At 39.2% G+C, this 20933-nt stretch overlaps 1 protein-coding gene across 1 annotated transcript in view; it reads left to right on the top strand.

Annotated features, from left to right (window-relative positions):
• PDE11A (phosphodiesterase 11A) overlaps positions 1–20933 on the top strand; it is a 600047-nt gene that overhangs the window by 366305 nt on the left and 212809 nt on the right. The window lies entirely within an intron of this gene.

Below are 20933 nucleotides of genomic sequence, written 5' to 3'. Positions count from 1 at the left end.
GATGACAATGATGAAATTACTGATATTAATGCTAAATATATGAGCAGCTTCCATTCATTGAAGGCTAAGTGTGCCAGGTACTGTGCTAAATGCGTTATATGCATTTAATTCTCTGTGAAATAGCCATCCTTACCCCCTGCATGATGGAGGAGAAAATCAAGGTTCAGCAAGCTTATGTAACTTGTTCAAGGCCCTGCAGCCAATAAGTTGTAGCCATATCCAAGGGCAAGATCATATAGATAAGACTTTCCCAACCTCTGGACTTTGGCCCCATTGCTGCCCACAATTTAAAATCTGGTAGTTGATCTCATATAGGGAATATCTCTTGGATTAATGTTTCCCAAATCTGGCTGACCTTCAGAATCAGCTTGGAGAACTTGGTAAAAACTAAATTCTTGGTATCCACATTGACAGATTCTGATTCTTTATGTTGAAAGTGAGTTCTTAAATATGTACGTATTCAAAAGGCTCCCCAAGTTATACCTGTATCAGTACGTAATATGCAAGGATAATTTGATTTTATGTATCTATTATTGCCTGTGAGTTCAGGAAATAGAAATCAGTAAATTAAAATGGACATTTAGTTACTGTTTATCAAGAGCATCATATTTATAAGAGGCCTTTTCTACATACTGTATAATTTCATTTATAGGATATTCTTGAAAAGGCAAAATTATAGGAACAGAAAATAGATCAGTATTTGCCAAGGGCTGGAGATAGGGAAAAGGGCTGGCTACAAAGGGGCGCAGGGGAATTTTGGAGTGTGATGGAACTGTTCTGTATTTTGGTTGTGGTAGTGGTTATACAACTGTATACATTTGTCAAAACTTGCAAAACTATTCACAGGAAAAGGATAATATTTGCTGTATATGAGTTATACTTTAAAATGTGAAAAAAGTGGCCTTTTAGAAGTGGTTTTTATGTACATATCTACCTCTAATGTCAGCTAATGTATACCTAACAAAGATATTTAGGCATAGAGAGTTATTAGTCACAAACTCAGCAATTTTCCTAAGTACGATGCTGTAAAATAGCTATATATATAACTATATAAGTGTATATGTATATATATATATACATACACACACACACCAAAAAAAAAACCCTATAGGACAGAGGAGAACTGCCCCATAGAGTTTCCAATATTCAGCTGATTAACTGTGTCTGTCAGTTTGTCGTACTGTGGGGGCTGTGTGTTGCTGTGATGCTGGAAGCTATGCCACCAGTATTCAGATACCAGCAGGATCACCCATGGAGGACAGGTTTCAGCTGAGCTTCCAGATTAAGACAGACTAGGAAGAAGGACTCGGCAGTCTACTCCTGAAAAGCATTAGCCAGTGAAAACCTTATGAATAGCAGCAGAATATTGTCTGATATAGTGCTGGAAGATGAGCCCCCCAGGTTGGAAGGCACTCAAAAGATGACTGGGGAAGAGCTGCCTCCTCAAAGTAGAGCCGACCTTAATGATGTGGATGGAGTAAAGCTTCTGGGACCTTCATTTGCTGATGTGGCACGACTTAAAATGAGAAGAAACAGCTGCAAATATCCATTAATAACAGGAACCTGGAATGTACGAAGTATGAATCTAGGAAAATTAGAAATCATCAAAAATGAAATGGAACGGATAAACATCGATATCCTAGGCATTAGTGAACTGAAATGGATTGGTGTTGGCCATTTTGAATCGGACAATCATATATAGTCTACTATGGTGGGAGTGACAACTTGAAGAGGAATGGTGTTACATTCATTGTCAAAAAGAACATTTCAAGATCTATCCTGAAGTACAATGCTGTCAGTGATAGGATAATATCTATACGCCTACAAGGAAGACCAGTTAATACGACTATTATTCAAATTTATGCACCAACCACTAGGGCCAAAGATGAGGAAATAGAAGATTTTTATCAGCTGTTGCAGTCTGAAATTGATCAAACATGCAATCAAGATGCATTGATAATTACTGGTGATTTTAATGGGAAAGTTGGAAACAAAGAAGAAGGATGAGTAATTGGAAAATATGGCCTTGGTGATAGAAACAATGCCAGAGATCGAATGATAGAATTTTGCAAGACCAACGACTTCTTCATTGCAAATACCTTCTTTCACCAACATAAATTGTGACTATACACATGGACCTCACCAGATGGAACACACAGAAATCAAATTGACTACATCTGTGGAAAGAGACAATGGAAAAGCTCAATATCATCAGTCAGAACAAGGCCAGGGGCCGACTGTGGAACAAGCCATCAATTGCTCATATACAAGTTCAAGCTGAAACTGAAGAAAATCTGAGCAAATCCACGAGAGCCAAAATATGACCTTGAGTGTATCCCACCTGAATTTAGAGACCATCTGAAGAATAAATTTGATTCATCAAACACTGGTGACTGAAGACCGGATAAGTTGTGGAATGATATCAAGGACATCATCCATGAAGAAAGCAAAAGGTCATTGAAAAGACAGGAAAGAAAGAAAAGACCAAGATGGACGTCGGGGGAGACTCTGAAACTTGCTCTTGAACATTGAGCAGCTAAAGCAAAAAGAAGGATTGATGAAGTAAAAGAACTGAACAGAAGATTTCAAAGCGCCCCTCGAGAAGACAAAGTAAATAAAGTATTATAATGACATGTGCAAAGAGCTGGAGATGGAAAACCAAAAGGGAAGAACACGCTCGGTGTTTCTCAAACTGAAAGAACTGAAGAAAAAATTCAAGCCTCAAGTTGCAGTAGTGAAGGATTCTATGGGGAAAATATTAAATGACGCAGGAAGCATCAAAAGTAGATGGAAGGAATACACACAGTCATTATATCAAAAAGAATTAGTCGATGTTCAACCATTTCAAGAGGTAGCATATGATCAGGAACCGATGGTACCGAAGGAAGAAGTCCAAGCTGCTCTGAAGGCATTGGTGAAAAACAAGGCTCCAGGAATTGATGGAATATCAATTGAGATGTTTCAACAAACAGATGCAGTGCTGGAGGTGCTCACTTGTCTATGCCAAGAAATATGGAAGACAGCTTCCTGGCCAACTGACTGGAAGAGATCCATATTTATGCCTATTCCCAAGAAAGGTGATCCAACCGAATGTGGAAATTACAGAACAATATCATTAATATTACACGCAAGCAAAATTTTGCTGAAGATCATTCAAAAACAGCTGTAGCAATATATTGACAGGAAACTGCCAGAAATTCAGGCTGGTTTCAGAAGAGGACGTGGAACCAGGGATATCATTGCTGATGTCAGATGGATCCTGGCTGAAAGCAGAGAATACCAGAAGGATGTTTACCTGTGTTTTATTGACTATGCAAAGGCATCCGACTGCGTGGATCACAACAAATTGTGGATAACATTGCAAAGAATGGGAATTCCAGAACACTTAATTGTGCTTCTGAGGAACCTTTACACAGACCAAGAGGCAGTTGTTTGGACAGAACAAGGGGATACTGATTAGTTTAAAGTCAGGAAAGGTGTGAGTCAGGGTTGTATTCTTTCACCATACCTATCCAGTCTGTATGCTGAACAAATAATATGAGAAGCTGGACTATATGAAGAAGAATGGGGCATCAGGATTGGAGGAAGACTCATTAACAACCTGCATTATGCAGATGACACAACCTTGCTTGCTGAAAGTGAAGAGAATTTGAACCAATTACTAATGAAGATCAAAGACCACAGCCTTCAGTTTGGATTGCACCTCAACATAAAACAAAAATCCTCTCAACTGGACCAATGAGCAACATCATGATAAACAGAGAAAAGATTGAATTTGTCAAGGATTTCATTTTACTTGGATCCACAATCCATAGCCATGGAAGCAGCAGTCAAGAAATCAAAAGAGGCATTGCATTGGGTAGATCTGCTGCAATGGACCTCTTTAAAGTGTTGAAGAGCAAAGATGTCACCATGAAGACTAAGGTGCGCCTGACCCAAGCCATGGTATTTTCAATCGCATCATATGTATGTGAAAGCTGGACAATGAATAAGGAAGATCGAAGAAGAATTGATGCCTTTGAATTGTGGTGTTGGCGAAGAATATTGAATATACCATGGACTGCCAGAAAAACAAACAAATCTGTCTTGGAAGAAGTATAACCAGAATGCTCCTTAGAAGCAAGGATGTCGAGACTGCGTCTTACATACTTTGGACATGTTGTCAGGAGGGATCAGTCTCTGGAGAAGCATATCATGCTTGGCAAAGTACAGGGTCAGTGGAGGGGAAGACCCTCGATGAGGTGGATTGACACAGTGGCTGCAACAATGGGCTCAAGCATAACAATGATTGTGGGGTTGGTGCAGGACGGGGCAGTGTTTCTTTCTGTTGTGCATAGGCTTGCTATGAGTGGGAACCAACTCAACGCCATCTAACAACGACAACAGCTGAGTAACTAGCCATGACCTCATATAAGTCATATTTCTCATATATTAAGAGAAAAAGCTTTATGGGTTTATTAAAATCTCAACTTTTCAAATTCTAATTCTTCAGTGTTCTTTTTATACAGCTGAATGTGTTCCTATGGTCAGGGCAGAGTTAAATACTTCTGGCCTTTTGAAGATTTTTAATAGTGAAAGAATTTCCATGTCACAACTAAATGACCCAAGGCCCAGGCTGCCCTTGGCAAACTTTCTGATAATAAAAAAAAGGAAGGAAGAGAAAAAGGTCAGGTTTTCTTTAAAGAGACATTTAAAAAGTGCCTTTGAACTTTGACATTATGATAGTCCTCTCCATCATTCTACTTATGGCCTTTAAATTAATGTAGAATGTACATTCATCTCAGAAGATCTTTCCTCTTGTAGATGTGAGATCCTTCAGTCATCTATTGGAAGTTAAAGGAATAAAGACAAGTGACTCTAACACTGACTTGGTCAGTGGCCATGGAAGAGACATTGAAACAGGCTATGAGTCTACAAATCACAGCCAACTCTCAACACATCATAAATCTTTCCTTTAACCTTTCATCACTTAACATCTTTGCTATAAATAATGTCCATTAAACACTTTAGTCCTCTGGATATCATTTACAAGAGGTATATTAGAATAGCTTTTTAAAGAGAATTTCTATGGCTTCGTGAAACAAGGTTTCAGGGTACAATTTCAATTTCGATGAAGTCTGTTTTGGGGCTTGCCCATTTTTATAGACAGTCCTTGAAGATTAAAAAAATTTTTTTTTGTAAATTTCCAACTCATCATTTCTGCATATTGTCTTGCGCTGCTAACTCCTTTGTCGTAGATAGTCTCCTTTTGGCCTCCATGCAATAACCAATTCAAGAGCTGGAAATGCTTTCACTCATTCCTCTCCTCCTCTGGGCTATCCTTGATAGCACCTCCAGTAATAAGATTCTCACTGTTTGTTGTGATGGACTTCTTTCATTGATGTTGTTGTGTTCCGTTGAGTCGATTCCTACTCATAGCAACCCTATGTGACAGAGTAGAACTGCCCCATAGGGTTTTCTAGGCTGTAATCATCAGTATTAGAGGAAGACTTAATAACCTGGATTATGTGGATGACACAACCTTGCTTGCTGAAAGCGAAGAGGACTTGAAGCACTTAGTGATAAAGATCAAAAACTACAGCCTTCAGTATGGATTACACCTCAACATAAAGAAAATAAAAATCCTCAGAACTGGACTCATAAGTAACAGCATGATAAATGGAGAAAATATTGAAGTTGTCAAGGAGTTCATTTTACTTAGATCCTCAATCAATGCTCACAGAGGCAGCGGTCAAGAAATCAAATGACATATTTCATTGGGCAAATCTGCTGCAAAAGACCACTTTCAAATGTTAAAAAGAAAAGATGTAACTTTGAAGACTAAGGTCTCCAAGCCATAGTATTTTCAATCATCTCATATGCATGTGAAAGCTGGACTGAAGTATTTAAATTATGGTGTTGATGAATAATATCGAATATACCACAGACTGCTGGAACAATGAACAAATCTGCCTTGGAAGATGTATAGCCAGAATCCTCCTTAGAAGAGCGGATGGCAAAACTTCATCTCAGGTACTTTGGACATGTTATCAGGAGGGACCAGTCCCTGGAGAAGGACATGATGCTTGGTAAAATAAAAGATCAGTGAAAAAGAGGGAGACCCTCAACCAGATGGATCGGCACAGTGGTTGCAACAATGGACTCAAATATAGCAACAATTGTGAGGATGGCGCAGGACTGGGCAGTGTTTTGTTCTGTTGTACATAGGGTCACTATGAGTCAGAACTGACTTGATGGTATCTAACAACAACAAATCTTTACAGGTACGTATCACCAAGTCTTTTCTCCCACAGAGTGGCTGGTGGGTCCCAGCCTCTGACCTTTCATTTAACAACCGAGTGCTTAACCATTGCACCACCAGGGCTTCTTCTTTCATTGATAGGTAGTTTTATTATTAGAAAGACATTTTTGTTGTTGTCGTTGAACTACAGTCCTATAACTTCCACTTTTTCTAATTTGTTTTATTCCTTCATTCGGCAGTCATATATTGAGTGCCTACCCTTTGTTGCATACTCTTCTAGGTAATGGGGTTACAAAGATCTTAAAAAAAAAAATCAGTGGTCTTTGCCCTCAATGATTTCAAAGCCAATGAACAAGGGTGGAAGCAGGTTAAGAATATGTATGTAACCTAGATTTTATCAGGCATCTGGACTATGGCTATAAATAGAGTCACATTAACAGTGATAATTCACATCTGGCTGCTTGGTCATTTCTCCCTTATAGTGGAAGAAGACTCCGAGCCCCTTGCAAAATCCATCCTTGAAGTATTTCTTGGAGTCCCAAAGATTTTTAAAAATTCTCCCTTTTTTGCCGACTCATTTATTCCAAGCTTGTTGCAGTAAAGTCAATTACGACTCATAGAGCTCCTATAGGACAGAGTAGAACTGCCCCATAGAGTTTCCAAGGAGCACCTCATGGATTCAAACTGCCGAGCTTTTGGTTAGCGGCTGTAGCACTTGACCGCTATGCCAGCAGGGTTTCCTTCTTCAGAGTACTCACCCACACATAAATCCTCACCTTTGGACATGGCAGAGCAGCATCTGCTAGGTATGGGCTTCCTTGCCCACTCCAAAATTCCCATGGGCATAACTGGCCTTCTCTACAGTGCTATGTCACAACTCCCCTGGCACTGTCTTTGATGCACTAGCGGCCTTCCCAACCCCCAGCAGTTTCCCCTATGATGTGTCACATTTTGTTATCTAACTCCTAAACAGCCCTGCATAGATCCCATTTTTTACAAGCCTTTCTGCTCCTAAAGCTTTTATTTGCAGCCTTTCTTTCTACATAGGACTTAGTCCATGGGGCTAGGCTTAGGAACCAAACCACAGGTTGTGGGCCAACCACTGGGTTATTCATTCCCCACCTTACTTCCATCTCAGCTCAGATGCTCCAAACTTCCTCCTCATAGTCTCTTTCTCTCCATGCAAATAAATGCCGAGAGGCCACAGGTCCCTCTTATACAGATACTTCTGACTTTCATTTTAGGCTTTTAATTCCTACTATGTAAGTCAGTGACCACAAAGCAATTCAATACCTTCTATACAAGGTATGTACAAAAGGGTATATTAATACAGAGGAGGGGCAGCCAACTCGTCTGGGAAGAAATGGAAGGTGATCCTTACGGACACTTGTGGATATGGTAATGCTTCAGTTAGATCTTGTAGAATGATGAGACACAACCACCTTCTAGGTAGGCGAAACATCATAAGCAGACATAGAGGTAAGAGAGAACAAGGCATGACTCAAATAAAAAAAATCCAAATCCACTGCTGTTGAGTTGATTCTGACTCACAGTGACCCTGTAGGACAGAGTAGAACTGTCCATAGGGTTTCCAAGACTGTAACCTTTACAGAAGCAGAAAGCCACATCTTTCTCCCATGGAGCAGCTGGTGGGTTCCAACCACTGACCTTTCGGTTAGCAGCTGAGCACTTAACTACTGTGCCACCAGGGCTCTGAGGCATGACTCAGTCAGGGCTTGAGTGGTTGTCATGAAGGTCATCATGATTGATGATGATGGCTCGTAACTTCTCCTTAGGGCATCCAGCTGCCGAGAATGCCATCTGATTGGGGTGAAAATTCTGTCAGGTCCTTCTTACAAGTTCGAATCTTCCGATGCTTTGGATGCCCTCCTAATTGGAGGAGTCTACATGCCTACTTGCTCACAGGGGACATATTCAGATTTGTCTTGAAAAGTCACCTGGGCAGTAGTGTGGAAGGACACAGGGATTAAATGCATTGCCTCACCCACATGGCAATGATTCTGGACTGTAATACTGCCACTATCCACCATCTTCCCTTCTCCAGATAAACAACCTCTACCCTTGACCATTCCCCCTATTTCATGGTCCATAGACTCTTCACCACCCTTTTCTCTCCCCTGGATGTGCTTCAGCCACCAGAGTGCTTCTTAAAGTGGCCTTTCCTAGAATGGCATATGGTTTTCCAGTTTTTTTTTTTTGGAATTAGAGCAGATTAGAGAAGATACACCTTTCCATTTCAGAATATAATGCTGCTAATGCACTGATTATTCGCAATCATCTTTTGTTGTCAATATTGACTTTTTTTTTTTTTATTAAGATCTTTCCTATTCCATTAAACTCTCTGCCTCCCCAGGTCTCACTTAGGACCTTTCCTAAGAATGCTTATTTAAGAATATTTGATGAATCAGCCTGAACAAACTTTCTTGGGTCACTTGTTCAACCTTTAATAAACCTCTTTTTCATCCTCAATGGGAACAGGTAGTTTGAACAATCATATATATACTTAAAGATGGGAAAGAACATTTATGGAAATGTTAGTAGTTAGACATTTTTTACCAGTTTAAAATATATTTGGCTAGATTCTGTTTATGGATCGCCTACATATAAATATGGACGCTTTGGAAAATACATTTTCTCAGCTTTACTACTTTAGGTGTCAAAAAATTACACCAAACACCTACTCTCTATAATTTCTTGAAGGTAACAATTGACTAAAAAGGAATTGTTCATGCAATTATTTAATGGGAGGTAGTGAAAATATTGTTATTTAAAACCCAAACTCTATAACCGCTTCAGCCCTCTAGGGGTTGAGGGGACACGATTTATTTCTTAATCTTTTTTTTTTTTTTTTAACTTAATCTTATATTCTATTTTTCATTTGTTATGACTGGAAGGAGAGGGAGAAATAAGGCTGGAAATCCCAGAGCCGCTAAAGGACAAGATTCTTTGTTTAAATAAGCCTTGGAACATGCAGGTCTGTCAGAGGCGGGGGGGAGGGTAGGTAGAGGGGGAAGAGAGGAGTATGGAGAGCTGAAATGTTCTGTTTGAAAAGGTAAGGATTTATGGCAAACAGAATAATGGCCCCCACATCCTAATCTCAGAACCTGTGAATATGTTACCATACATGGCAAAATGAGCTTTACAAATGTGATTAAGAGTCTTAAAACGGGAGATTTATATTGGATTATTTGAATGGGCTCAGTGTAATCACAAGGGCCTTGTAAGTGAGGAAGGAAGGCAGGAGAGTCATAGAAGGAGGCGATATGATGGAGCAGAGTTAGAGTGATGCAGCTCGACAAAGACTCACCCTGCCATTGCTGGCTTTGAAGATGGAGGAAGGGGCTACCAGCCAAGGAATGTTGGCAACCTCTAGAAGCTGGAAAAGGGAAGGAAACAGAGTCTCTCCCAGAGCCTTCAGAAGGAAGTCAGCCCAGCTAACACCCTGATTTTAGTTTAGTGAGACCTATTTTGAACTCCTACTAAATTGTGAGTATTTATAATAATTTTGTGCTGTTTTAGGCTACTAGTTTTGTGATAATTTGTTGTAGCAGCAATGCATAACTAATACAGGGATTTTTAATTTAAAAGGAATCAAAGAAAAATAGAACTCAGGAAAAAGAAGTGGAGTAGGAAGAGGCAAGCCAAGTCTTCAAGGATCGAGTGGGAAGAGCAGATGGGGGGAGGCTGAAACTTGTGGGGAAAATGTGGGCAATGGGAAATCCCTGGGGGTGGAGAACCTAAAGGATTTGTATGAACTGGGTTATGTTGTACTCAGTTTTAAATTATTATGCCTGCTTTGTCCCTGGTGGCGTAGTGGTTAAGTGCTACAGCTGCCAAGCAAAGGGTCGGCAGTTCGAATCCACCAGGCGCTCCTTGGAAACTCTAGGGGGCAGTTCTACTCTGTCCTATAGGGTCGCTATGAGTCGAAATTGACTCGACGACACTGGGTTCTGGGTTGTCCCTTATATGACTCTCTGTCTGCTGTCTTCAGTTACTACTGGAGCTGTGATACCTAACCCAAAGGCCTCTCTGGACAGCCACTCTTAAGTGACTCTTAGCTCACAAAACCAAAAATTCATGTTTTTATTGGTCAATTCTGAGGAGATAGAGATAGAAAAAAATGAGATCTTTTAAGACTCATAGATAAATTGAAAATTAGAAATTTGTTTTATTTTGAATATTATTTCAGTTAAACTTCTGTTTTCTCAGAATAGTGTGTTAAATAGTGTCCTGCAAAATTCATGTCCACCCAGAACCTCAGAATATAACCTAATTTGGAAATAGGGTCTCAGCAGATGTAATTAATGTTACTTAATCAGTTGACTTTCAGATAGGGAAATAATCGTGGATTATCTGGATAGGTCAATCATATGAGCCCTTAAAAGTAGAACTTTGTCCCAGTTGAGGGCAGAAAAGGAACCTGGAAGAGATTTGAAGCCTAAGCAAAATTCAACACATCATTGCTGGCTTGAAGATGGAGGGGACTACATGTAAAGGAAGCCAGGACCTTCATCCTACAACTGCAAGAACTGAATTCTGCCAACAACCTGAATGCACTTGATTCTTTCCCAGAGCCTCCAGGAAGGACCACAGTCTGGCCCCCATCTTGATTTGGACCCTGTGAGATCCTGAGCAGAGAATCTAGCCATGCCACAAGGAACTTCTGACCTACAGAACTGTACATAATAAATGGGTATTATTTTAAGCCACCAGGTTCGTGGTAATTTCTTATACAGAAATAGAACTAATACACTAAGAACGAGATTGAAACCAATGATGTTATTGTGTGTGCGTGCACACATGCACTAAAAGGATAAAAGACAGCTGAGCTCTTGAATGAGTGTTGTAAAGCCATGTGGGACAGATGACCAGGAGCCCTACATAACCTTCCAAGTTATGTTAGTTCTTGATGTATTTTTTAGACATGTATCTCCATATCTGTGCGGTTAAAGAATTGCTAGTGGCATGACCAGACAATATCAAACACTTACCCTTCAGTCAACAAACCAATGACTACTTGAGGAGGGAATATGTCTGGTTGTTATTGAAAAACCTTCCAATGACACCTCCTTGTAGAACCAAAAGAATTCCAGCATCAAAACTTGTAGGAAGGCGTCAGCAGCTTGGAAGAAAATCCTGGAGTTGGTAGTATAGCACTCTTAAATGCTACATCCTAAATGACCTGATGGCTCAGAGGATATGTGTGAACACCAACAACTCTGAACTTGAAGAAATTTTAGAAATGTCTTAACCAATTTATTTTGCTTATAATTTTTCTTATGTATTATCCACTTGTACAGTTTATATTTTGCTTTAAGCGTGATACATGGCAAATTTTGTCTAATCTAAAAGATCTTTGCAAGTAAGATTAAAATATTTTAACTGTTAAGAAAGCATTGTCTCATAGTTTAATTGGCAGCATTTTTTCTGTTTTTTCTTAGTGGTCCAAAAATAACAGTATATCTTACAATTGATGGTATTTTTAGATTCAATTAAATAATATGATCTTACCACACTTTGTTTTTCCTGTGGTTTCTCTACCTCTAGCTCACCTACATCTACCACTGAAGGCACCTCAATTTTGAGAAGCACTTGGGAGACCTTTAGGATTTCTTTCAGTCTTCTTAGGATTTTTTTTTTTTTTCTCTCTCTTAGGATTGGACAGTCTGTGATTTTTCTCAACATAAGTTTTCCACATTGCATTTTTTTTAGGTCAGAATAATGAAACTTGTGTTTCAATGCCCTATTGGTTTTTGTTCTTTTCCTTTAAAATTTTGTGTGGAATCTTGTTTTGCAAACGCAAGAATATAACTCCTTCCAGCAATGCTTTACAACCATTTCTGACTTCTCTGTAACTCTTTACTTTAGGCTTCCAGCCCCCATAGCCCAAATCCTGCCATTCTTTTAAGGGAAACTGACTTCATCAGATGTTACGATAGTGAGACAAAACTCAAGAATGAATGAACTCTGTAGTTAGTCTAAGGGCTGGCTAGCAAGACTCCCAGAGATGTCTGGCTAGTTCAGCAGCAGGGGTACATTCAGGAATAGACTTGGAACAGATTATATTAGTCTAGAGAGATGGAGGATGGTGAATGGGGATTTTGTTTATTCTTGAGTATACTATGATTGTACCCTAAAACCATATTGTACATTTTATAACTCTGAGATGCTCCGGGTGCGGTGATCTCCACTACTTATTCAGATTATGAATGTGATTCTGGGCCTGAGGAACAGTCGTTATTCTAGAAAGTCTGATGTGACTCAGTCTACTCCCATCTCCCTCTTCCATCTAGGATTTGTCGTTTTTGCTGTTTGTTTTTTTAGTGATTTTCCTGAGTTATGTAAATCAGACCCCACCCCACCCTCACCATCTAAGGTTTGTTATTGTAGCCATTAACATCCTATAAGGTATCTCATAGAGCTAGGATTGCTATGAGTCAGAATCAACTCGATGTCAATGGGAAAGTCTCTATTCTTTATCGTATGTGGCAACTGAAATCTCTGCTGGTTAGCGTGGTGATCAGCTAATGATTGGACAGAGATTTCCTTAAATGTCTTGAACAAATTAAGTCTCCTAGCCTTTGCTGAAGGGTTTTGTATGTGTGTTGGGGGTGCCTTCATTGCTCTGGTAGGAAGTTTACAACTCAGTGTTAGCCTTTACTTCCTGCTTATGCAGAGCTTCAAGGCCAGCCAGGGATGAGAGATTAGAGCCTTCTCAGGTCTTTCCTGGGCATGCGCACAACCCTACACATGAGCATGGCCTTCTAGAGTCCCAGCAATATGTCAGAGCTTTTTAAAGCCCCTTGTGGACGTGTTATTCCACAGCTTCTCATTTTCAGTTTTTGGGTCACCTTTTTGTTAGCCCAAATATTATCATCACTTAAGCAGTTGCATTGTTAAACAATTGCTGCTGATTGTTTTTGACAAATGCTCAGTGAGTGAACTCTGAGTCAGATCATATGAAGACAAGCTCTGTCAGTGGGATATCCTAGGAGCTGCCAGACTGATCGAATAATGACAATTCTCTGGGGACGGGGCCTTTGGGGAGCTCCAAACCTATTCTGCTCCATCCAGTGGATGCTGGGCTGTGGGTTTTCATGGCTACTGTGATTATGAGACCATTGGTTTTCAAAGCTACTGTGGAGTTGAGGAAAAGGATATGGGAATAAGGTAAATTCAAATGTCACAAAGCTTCCTGTTCCTACCAAGATTTTTCCTGAAGAAACATTTTTTGGATTGTTGCAAGCCTTTTTGTTTATTTCCAGAGTTTTGAAAAAGTTTATTTTGATGGTTTTGCCAGTGTTCTCATTGCTTTTATGGAGGAGCAGGGTTTGGGTGGTCCTTAACTCCCACGTTCTTGAAGTGCTGTCCTCTTTTTTTTACCTTCTCTTTTATACCCCTAATACCCAGAGTAATTGAGAATGTTAGAGAAACCTACCCACTGATGTAAGACAAAATATTTCTATAGTATCTCATGAATATATCTTCTTTCTTCTTTATGAATCTTCTTTCTTTACTGTGCCTCTGTTAGTAAAGATTTGATGGGTGTTTTCTATAGATAAAAATATGCTACCTCTTCTGATTTCTAGGAAATGAACAAAATCTTTAGAACATTAAAATTTTGATTTGCACCATCGCCACCACTACCAGTCATTTTGGAACATAAAGCAACAAGATTGGTATTGCTATGTAACTTCCTTTAAACAAGAAATCTCAGGACATCATTTTTGGCTGTCTATTTTCTATCAGAAACCTTGGTGGCACAGTGGTTAAGAGCTATGGCTGCCAACCAAAAGGTTGGCAGTTCAGATCTACCAGACGCTCCTTTGAAACCGTATGGGGCAGTTCTATTCTGTCCTATAGGATTCCTATGAGTTGGAACCGTCTCAACAGCAATGGGTTTTTTTTTTTTTTTTTTTTCATATTGTCTACCACATTCAGGGCTGCTGAACCTCATTATGCCAATATTTAATGTTAATGTAAGAGGGATAAATTCAGATGGCTCTGGAGGCTCATTTCCACACCCTTCAGTTAATTAGCAATGAGGGGGCCTCAGCAGGTCTGAGTTAATAGAAGACAAGGCTGATATCAGAAGCTTCCTCTTATGCTCTCTCTTGGTATCAAGGCCACTCCCTTGACCAGAAAGCTCTGTTGTTACAGAGATACCTAGATGTTTTCTGCCTTGTAACCTATAAATACCCACAGTGTTACAGTGTTAAAGTGTTCCCACTGAAGCACTTTATACCTGGCTTAAGCACACATCTCAGGGAACCATGTCACTCTGATACTTTGTGCTTACAACCCTTTCCCCCATTAAATCTATTTTTTAAATACGCTCCATGGCACTAGTGGAGTATGTATCTGTATCCAGTTTCCATGATGTTAATTGTAAGAAATGTCAATGAAAAGATGAAACATTGTAATGAATTTGTGTATCTTCTAAATCATCTTAAGAAACTCAAGGAAACATGTTTCCCAACTGTCTAACCCTCACCTCTTAAACATATGTAATTTCTATCTTTTCTTTTTTCTGACTTAGAATATGAAGACTCAGATGAAAGATAAACCCTGTCATTACTCTTATTTATTTCAGGCCAGTGAGCTTGTCACTCTAGTAAAACTGTCACAGAGGAGAATGAAAGCTATTAAAATGTTTCATGAACAAGAAAATACATGAATAAGTACTGAGATCAAGCATAATAAAGTAGCCTATGTAGGTCAGCTGTCCCTTAGATTGATGCTACCAAGTAAATAGGATTATGTCAACTCAGGAACCATAACAGTTCGTTTTTATATTTGGCTAGCTTATTTTTGTAGGTCTCTCATTTAACATGGCTTAGTTAATTTTTTAACACATTGAGTCCACTTCTCCTTTCTTGCTGTGTAGACAAATGCCCAGGACTTGTTGGAAAGTTGTGCCCTGACTCCAGAAGAGATGTATGGAGGTGGCCACAGCATCCCTAAAGAGAGATGTGTGGGGTGTCTTGGAATATCTAGCAGGATGGAATCCAGGTGCATGCTGTTTTATGAGCAGTTTTGCCAGCTAGCACCTCTTTAGCATCTCTACAAATCTAACAATGATGGCTCTCCTGCCCTGAAAGTTAAGCAGTTAAATGGAGCATGTCTCATCTTGCTGCTTTAAATAAAAGATAAGGAACTGATAATGATTTAGGGCCTTCTAAGTGCTGTGCACTTTTCATGCACTAGGTATATGTGTCCGTGCCTCATTTCCATGATGTTTAAATTATAAGAATTAAACATCAGTGAAGAGGATGAAGCATTTGTAAGAAATTGTGTATCTTCCAAATCATTGTAATTTGGAAGATCTCAATAATTTCCACATCATTATATTTTAGTATCCTCAAAACAGCCCTGTGAAAATGGGTTTTATTTCCCCTATTTTACATTATAGAAACTAAGAATTAGAGACATTGTCTTAGGCTGGGTTCTCTAGAGAAGCAAAACCAGTGAAGTGTATACACATGCACACACATATATATGTATGTATATATAGAGAGAGAGATATTAAGGAAATGGCACACATGGTTTTAGAGACTGGGAAGTACCAAGTCTGTGGGTCAGGCATCAGGCTGGAGGCTTCTCCTGACTCATGTAGTTGCAGGGGCTGACCAACCCAAGACTGGAGGTCAGACAGCAGGCTGCTGGCTCAAAGGCTGCAGAGCTGATGAATCCTGGCAGGCAGTATGGTAGGCCACTGGCTCAAGTCCCAAAAACTGGAGATCAGATGATGACAAGCCAGATGAAGGATCCAGAGTGAACAAAAGCCAGTGAGCTTTGCCAGGAAGTCCATACATACTGGATGCAGGCCACCTCCCCAAGGAAACTCCCTTTCAACTGTTTGGCTGCTCATAGCAGATCTCATCGTGGAGGTGATTACATCATCACATAACTGCCAAACCACTGAGAATCATGGCCCTGCCAAATTGATACACAACCTTAGCAATCACAAATCCTAATACGCCGATCTGTAGTTTTACAGCTAGGAAATGTTGAACCAAGACGAGAATTGAGATTTGCTTGGCTGTGAAACCAAATTGTTGCTATATATTCCTAAAAGGTAGACATCAACCACTCACAGCAACACCGTGTGATGCTCATCTCAGGTTTATAAGACTACCTCAAAGTGACACCAACTACTAGGAGTGATAAATCTCATATTTCTTATTGAGGAAGTGAAGCATAAAAAATGTGTGCTGTGACCACCATGCCTTAATTTTTGATAACCCTGAATACTTAAAATGTGAGACATATGAGTGTGATGAAATGTCCTCAGGCAAGACCTTAAAGGCAAGTTCATGAGCAGTCACAGTAAATTGCAGGAACACCTACAACATAGATCATCTTCCTCTTCTACCATAGTGCAAGAACTGACAGCCTGGTTCTGCTTGCTAATTACATCCTCTCCCATTACTTTTCATCACTAAATGACTTATTTGCTAACCTTTAAAGATATACTGAAAACAGTAGGGGATTATTAATGTCCCAGTCCTGCATGTTCGAGACTGTCTCCTGCTGGAGTCTTAGCTTTGAATCCCACTGGTATTGACTTAGTTCCTTAATCTCCTAATTGAAAGACAACTTCAAATAATGTTGCACAGCTTGAGGCTTCAAGATGGACCCAGAGATAAACAGGCTTACCTGGCAAGAAGAAGTAAGGAAAGAGGCTTCTCTTTGTGAACGAAAATTCAGACAAACCTCTAGTCAATGAAGCAAAATGGCAGGTAGTACCAGGTACAACCTGTGGATCAAAAATAGACTTTTATTTGCCAAACATAAAAAGAAACATCTTTCGTAAACAGTACTTTGAGTTCTTGTCTCTTCACCTATCTGGATCCTATCCTGGCTGAATAATACTCAGGATTAAAGAAGCGCAATTGACAATTATTCTTTGACAACGAGAAAATAGATTGTATCTATGTTGAAACTTATACCGCCATCATAATGGTCTTTTTTTTTTTTAATTAATGGTCACAGACTTCATTAATTATTGCTAGCATATGAAGGGGAGTGCATTAGTCAGTCTTGAAAATATTACATTTAAAGTGCCTGGGGATAACCAGGAGGAAGTGTTCAGAAAGTTCTTGGGTATATACATCTGGAACTCAGGACTCCTGGAAGTCATCAATATGTATGTAACTGTAGAAACAAATTATGTGCATGGGACCACTCAATACATAGGCCATCCTCTTGCATGGTAGCATTACTCATCACTTCTACCATGTACCCTAAGATTTAGCTCTACAATTTACCACGCCAGTACAGAAAATCTCATACTTCAAAAGCGTTACTTGTGCTGTGGTTTTGTTTAAATTGTTTTTCTCTCCTTTCTCTGCCAGGTGAAGTCTTACTTATCCTTCAGAGCCCAGCTCAGTGACTTCCTTGGTGAAGTAGTTTCCCAAATGCCATTTCCAACCCGAACAGAACTAACCCTTCTTTTCTCTGTTTCCATAATATTTTGTACATCTTTTCACTAAGGCATTTATCATAATGTATTATCATTATTTGTGAGTTTCCTGAGGGTGTGGCCTCTCTCTTATTTACCCCAATACTCTCCAGGGCCCAACAGTGCTTCCAGAACTTAGTAGGGGCCCAACCAATGGTCATTCTTGAAAGAGTGAAATCCAGAGAGACTCTAGTGAAGACATTCAAGTAAACTCAAGCACACAGAAATGCCAACATAGATACAGTCTAAAGATTAGCATAATTTTATTCAGATATTTTTGTTTTCTGATTTAGACTTTTTCTTGAGAAGTAATTCTAAAGATAATCTTAAATTTATTTTCATATAGTTTTCTGTATCTGGACCTTTACCTAAGCTAGGTTTTTCGAACATCAAAGATTTTGAAGTCACTTGTCCTGGAGTATTTTATTTTGTCTTGTTTTGTTTTGCTTGTGTTGATTTCTCACCTACACTTCTCTGCAACTTCCCAACCCTAAGGTTTATACCTGCCTCACTGGCCCTCCCTTCAGGGGCAGCCACATTTCAGGAATTATGTATTTCTATAATAGGGCAATTCTCTTTTATCCCTTCGCAGTCAATATATTTGAGTTTATAAAGCTCTCTTTGAAGTCAGTGTGATTCTCACATTTGGAAGCAAGATACCACTGAGAAAAGGGCTAAACTGCAGCCCTTTTATGTGAAACCCACTTAAAAACCTACATCCTCCTACGTATCCAGTTTTTGTAAAATAAGAAGCTACAGAATTTCTTTGCAATTAGTTTGTTATTTTAAATGAATCCAGAGCTTAAGGATGTTTACTTTTTTTAGAGTGAAAATAATAAGCTATTAACAAGTAGTAGTTAATTTTTACCTTTCAAGTAACTTTCAGGTAGAAAGTTGAAGTTTAGATGTCAATTATATTTATTTTTTTAGACTCTTATTTCAAGAATTTTTTTCTGTCTATTGTACTTTTTTTTTTTCCAGTAGACTTTATTTTTTAGAAGCAGTTTTAGATTTACAGAAAAATTTGCAGAAAGTCTGGAGAGGTCCCACATGCCCCCTCTTCTCATGCACACTGTTTCTCCTGTTATTACCATCTTACATTCCTGTGGGACATTTGTTACAACTGATGAGCTGTACTGATACATTATTATGAATGAAATTCCTATGTTTACTTTAGGGTTCATTATTTGTGTTGTACAGTCCAGTGGGTTCTGACAAATGCATAATGTCATGTGTCCACCATTACAGTATCATGTAGAATAGCTTGACTGCCCTAAAAATGTGCTCCACTTATTCATCCCTCCCTCACCCTCCCCGAAATCCTAGCTTTTCTTTATGTTAAGAATATATATATATATATGTATATGCACACACACACACACACTCTGTGTGTGTATAGGATGGAGCACTGGTGGTACAGTGGTTAAAGCACTCAGTTGCTAACCAAAAGATCGGTGGTTCGAACCCACCAGCAACTCTGCCAGAGAAAGATGTGGCAGTCTGCTTCTTAAAGATTTACAGCCTTGGAAACCCTATGGGGCAGTTGTACTCTGTTCTATAGGGTCACTATGAGTTAAAATTGACTCGATGGCAATTTTGTTTGTTGTTGTTGTTTGTGTATCTATATATGTCTTTATAAATCTCTATTGTAGGGGACTTTTGTGTTATGTCTTGCATGTGAAATGGTTAATAAAGAATTACTAACTAATGTTCGTCAGGATGGCTCCTGAGGACATCTCCAAATCTGATCATTTATATCCATGACCTTACTATGTTCTGTTCCAACAGAAATCAATGGAAAGGAAGGAAAACATTCAGAAAAAAAGGGAGAATAAGTCAGAGGGAGTTGACCTGTAGGACCTTTATTAAAAATCTGACCCTTTAAACCGTATGTGTCCCTCAAGAAGCAGAAATAATTTGGCCATTTCCTTTCTAATTAAATTCACACCACATTGCTGAAATGTACACCCCTAAGGTATACTGAATTTGCTTTAAAAGTTGGTATGCTTTTTAAAAACGTTACTATGGGCAAGATTATATGAAAAGAACTTGGTATAAATCGTTACCTTAATCTGAGTGATAAATCTCTAAATAGTATTATACCCGCATTTTACAGAGGAAGTGTAAGTAACTTGCCCATAATCACTCAACAAAACAGGCCAAACAGGCATTTGAATTAAATATGTCAGACTTCAAAGTTCCTGGGTTTAATTGTAACACAAAATTAACTTTGCCTGTTGTCTTAATCATTACCTAATTAAGCCTTAAAAAAAAGAAGAAGCAAGATTTTGAAAGCTTTAACTTAGAATCATGATTCTATATTACAATTGAATATTAGGATTTGAAAAGAGTAACTGGTACAAAAGCCAGGCTGTGACGCAAATACCAAGAGTGACAAAGGAACCCTCCTGGCTGTCTCTCTAAGCATCCTGTCACCCTGGACCTTAATTTATGTACCTGTGTAGCTGGTGATAGGTTTTCTGTGAGACCGTTCCCATAAACATTAAGCTGCAGAAATGGAGAGCTGGCTTTCGGGGAACCTGGTAAAACCGTTTGCACTGTAGCAGCTATAGTTTAGTACAAATCTCATCTCCTCTCTAAAGCCTTACATGGATTATAATACCTCGAGTCTTTTCTTCTCCAGCACTCGTGATTGGTAAATTGACTTGGTAACTAGTCAGCACTACCATGTGACAAATTTTTACTTGAAATTCAAACTGGGCATTCTAACTGTATAATGTGTAAATGTCTGTGTGTTTATTTCTCATCTTTCCAACTATGCAGCTAGTCCTCTGAGGGCAGAAGCCAAAGCTTATACTTTTTAGAAACTGCCTCATCAGTGCCTGTGCACAGTGCTTTGCACAAAGGTGGCACATCTTCTGTACAGGTCAACAATTTTAGGATGATTTTGATGTAGTATGCAGCCTGAACCAAACCAAATTCTAAGCATGTTTTAAATTTAATGGTTCTATCATCATCTTTTCTTTGGGAATTCTGTAAGTAGAGACTAAAGATGTTAATTGTCAAATTCAATGTTTTTTTTCCTCCTCCTTCCTTAGACTGCAGTCTCAGACTGAAGTGCTTATTATCTGCACCATCTTCCTGAAACCCTCTGTAATGTCAATTCCTCCTTCCTTCCTGGAGTCCCTGGATGGTGCGAATGGTTAATACTCTTGGCTGCTAACTGAAGGGTTGGAGGTTTGAGTC

The sequence above is a fragment of the Elephas maximus genome, chromosome 6 (genome assembly GCF_024166365.1).
Source record: "Elephas maximus indicus isolate mEleMax1 chromosome 6, mEleMax1 primary haplotype, whole genome shotgun sequence".
NCBI lineage: Eukaryota > Metazoa > Chordata > Mammalia > Proboscidea > Elephantidae > Elephas > Elephas maximus.
Note: the sequence above shows the minus strand (reverse complement) of the source record. Positions and strands in the feature narration are given on the sequence as shown.